The sequence below is a fragment of the Seriola aureovittata genome, chromosome 6, assembly GCF_021018895.1.
Source record: "Seriola aureovittata isolate HTS-2021-v1 ecotype China chromosome 6, ASM2101889v1, whole genome shotgun sequence".
NCBI lineage: Eukaryota > Metazoa > Chordata > Actinopteri > Carangiformes > Carangidae > Seriola > Seriola aureovittata.
In genome coordinates, this window is record NC_079369.1 from 29,645,065 (window position 1) to 29,648,768 (window position 3,704).

General features: G+C 38.8%; 1 long non-coding RNA gene across 2 annotated transcripts; it reads left to right on the top strand.

Moving 5' to 3' along the window:
• Window positions 1-1,676: 1,676 nt before the first annotated feature.
• Window positions 1,677-3,467, top strand: LOC130170459 (uncharacterized). Of its 2 annotated transcripts, XR_008827990.1 has the most exons (4): window positions 1,677-1,817; window positions 2,447-2,516; window positions 2,612-2,755; window positions 3,188-3,467. It is a non-coding gene; the product is annotated as an uncharacterized LOC130170459 (long non-coding RNA). The 2 variants fall into 2 exon arrangements; XR_008827989.1 differs by lacking the exon at window positions 3,188-3,467 and having other exon boundaries at window positions 2,612-2,816.
• Window positions 3,468-3,704: the final 237 nt, after the last annotated feature.

Here is a 3,704-nt window from a genome sequence, read left to right on the forward strand (position 1 = left end):
TCAACAATATATGAGTATGACTACAGGGAAAGCTACGGCCAAACATACCAAACACAATGAAAAAAATAGAAACAAAATCATCACCACTAGCTTCTTGGCTCTTGTAGCTCCCCCTACCTCGGCTGTGATTGGCTGCAGGTCCCCTTATGCAGGGAATACCCTGACATGATTTCAATCAATCAAAAGATATCCACTTTACAAGTGGACAACAAACTGAGTCAACCTTCTTGAAGGAGGATGTATAGCTGTTCTTATTGTTGGATTACGCTGCTTCTGTTATCTAGGTGTACCTAAGAAATGGACTGCTTCCATTTACACCTTTTTTTCTAGTCTTATTGACCAATCACAGTGCTTTACACTACAAGCCACATTCACCCATTCACTCACACAGTACTTTAATCTATTACACTCACACACTAATGATACATATATCTATATCTGCTTCCTGAGTCACAGCCAGGTGATCAGTTCTGTCTTGTTAATTCAATCATTTACTGTGAGGATCTTTGTTAAGTCTAATTAATAATAATAATAATAATACATTTTATTTAAAGGCGCCTTTCTTGGCACTCAAGGACACCGTACACAGTTACACAAATTGAGATTAAAACACATTAAGAATTAATTAATTAATTAACAACAATAAAAATGAAATATAAAAATAAAAACAATACAAAAGTGACAGAGCAATTGGCAATTTAATTTAATGCTCTAAATCACTGATAATCTAGGTTGATGGTGATCGCTGTGCTATAAGTAACATGTGCTATAAGTAACCTCAGCTATTGATGGTCACTCAAACATTATGTCTCTGTCCATGGTGCTGATTTTCATGTCATCCTGTATGTTCCCCATTATTCATACCAGTTTACTGTAATACCAGTGTTGGGGAGCGATGTCCTAAATCGTTTTTCTTCTTGCCTTTATTATAGTTACAGTGAGAGAGTGACAGGAAAGTTGGGAACAGAGAGAGGGAATGACGTGCAGCAAAAGGCCACAAGCCGGACCCGAACCCAGGCTGGCAAGCCCAAATGGCACAAGCCCTACCAGGTGAGCCACCGAGGCGCCCTGTAATGTCCTAAATCTTCCCGATTGATCAGCACATCATGTGTCACATCTTCAACTCATTGCAGTGTCGTTTCAGATCCTGGATGGAATTATTAGTTTAGTTCAGTGCCAATTTCGTTCTCTCTCTGCCGCTCAGTGTTTCCAGTGTTTTACAACAACATTTTTATGTTGGGTCCGGATTGGATATTAACTAGAAATTCTGAATATCACTGAAAAAACCATTGATTTACAACTTTAAATTATTAACCAGTATTATTATGGTAATTAATAGTAATTAATAATGTGGGGCACCACCCGGAAACCGGGAACAATAACCTACCAGTCTTAACAGACTTAACTATTAAGTCTCATAACCTTAAAGGGGACATATTATGCTCCTTTTCAACAAGTTTGAATAAGTCTCAGAGGTCCCCAAAGCATGTATTTGAAGCTTTTTGCTAAAAAATCCACTCCGATCCTATATTTCAGCATGCCTGTAAACCCCTCTTTTTCAGCCCTGTTCAGAACAGGCTGTTTCTGTGTCTGTAGCTTTAAATGCAATGAGCTGTGCCTGACCACGCCCCTCTCCGGAAGGGGATGCCGTTCGGGCTTCTAGCACCGTGCTCCAATGTTTACGGTGACCGTGACCGGAAACCTGCCGTCGGTAGAGATTTGGTTCAACCACACGACTTTTATCCAGAATCTGAGCCAGAGGGAGAGGCTGCTGAAGAAGTTCAAACTCTACAACTGCAGCAGGACGTTTCTGAATGGTTGGTAACCAATTTTGTGTATTTTGACATTACATTTTGAGTTTGTTGATGAGAGCTGGCACACAGTTACTAACATGTAGCTAGGTAGCTAATGCTAACTGTTACTGTCTCGTCATTACTGGGAGCTCTTTTGGTAAATAAGCACTATTGTGAATAGTGTAATGTAGTTATCTGTCATGCCTCCTTAGATATACTTTTACAGTCTGAAAATGTTTGTTGTATGTAGACTGCTACAGGTGTTCAATGTCAGTACTAGTCAGATATTTGTGCTGACAAAGTAAATAATTTTTCTCCATGTTTTGAGCAGTGATGCTCATCATGACATCTTCCTTTATGTAGTAAATTTATTTTGTGTATTACAATGAAAGCTGTAAATCAGCATAAACATGTCTGACAGCAACAGTAAACTTTAGTCAAAGACTGAACTGTGCAGTTTTCTACACTACACTGTTGTCAAGCTCCACATTATATGCAATAAGTGACATGTTATAAATTACCTCTGTTATATGCACTTGATATGTAGCCAAGCTTACTTCTTACCCACCTTAGCTCCACTGTCTGTCAGTGTTTGAATTTCATAAGCTTTATATTTTGGTGAATGTTACCATTTTTCTCTATATTTTGGACAGGTGCTCCTGTGGAAACTGTGCAACCATGCCCACAGAAGCTGAGAACATCTGCTGCTAGGAGATACCACAGGTAGCATTCTCACTGGACAAACTAATCACTAATTTGTTTTGATTACATTACATTTATAATCAACCATAGAATTTACCATTTGCAATTAACTGTAGGTTACCAGATGGCTATGGGAGATCGTGGAAGATTTACCATGTATGGTAGACCGTCCTGGGTTGGAGCCGCTCTGCCTCAATGTGTTCTGCCTGCAACATGTACCGCACTGACTATGGTCCTTTACGGTTGAGAGGAATACACCAGTACGTTTTGATTCTTTGTAAAAAACATAGTTTCAATCTAAATAAAAGATGTTAGACAGTCTTGTTTTACTTCAGTGCACATAATTTTACAATGGTAATAACACACCACAAATAGAGTAACACACCCTCAAATAAATTAGTTTAGCTGCTCTTTGATTTGTAAAGTTCTTCTATCAGCAGATAGTGTGCATATAATATATGAATTCAGAGGAGTCATTTCTTTAGTAACAATCAAGCATTTATTTACATCAAATGAGGCAGTTATAATCAGTGATGATAAAAAAACTGTAGGATTCACTGGATCCATAAAAAAAATTGTGAGACACAACATAGATATATGTTTGCAAGACTAAATGCCCTGTCCAGTTGTTTTAGTCAGTACAGGTATCTAGCCTATAGGAGCTTTGTGAGCTGGTGCTTCCTTGGTTGCAGAATCTGGGTCGTCATTCCAGCCTGCGTGGTCCTACGCATCCATGCCGTGTTTCCTGACGCCACAGGCCGGTATGTGGGTTTTAGACTGGCCCATGATAGAACCGGGACACAGAGCTGGATATGACCTCCTCCTTCTCAGGCCGCTCCAACTGTGCAGTGAGGTCCTCTGGGATGGGGATGGCCAAAGCAGCTTCTGTGTATGGTCCCAGGTCACAAAGACTTTTTCAAATATGAGGTCCACCACATTCCCTGTTTGATAAAACACAAAAGATTTTGTTTACATTTTTCACTCTTTTTTTTTTTTTTTTACAAAACAATGACTGAGTCTGTTTCAAAAATTCATCTTTACTGTATTTTGTTGTTGATGGAACTGTCATAACATTATATGTGCAATACTTAATACAATGTGTACAAAACATTTTTTGGTTGAAAAATAAAATAATATAACACTTATAGAATGTCGCCTCAGTCTTAACTGGTGTAGCTCTGCATTCTCCCTTCATGGCCTTTGGAAATT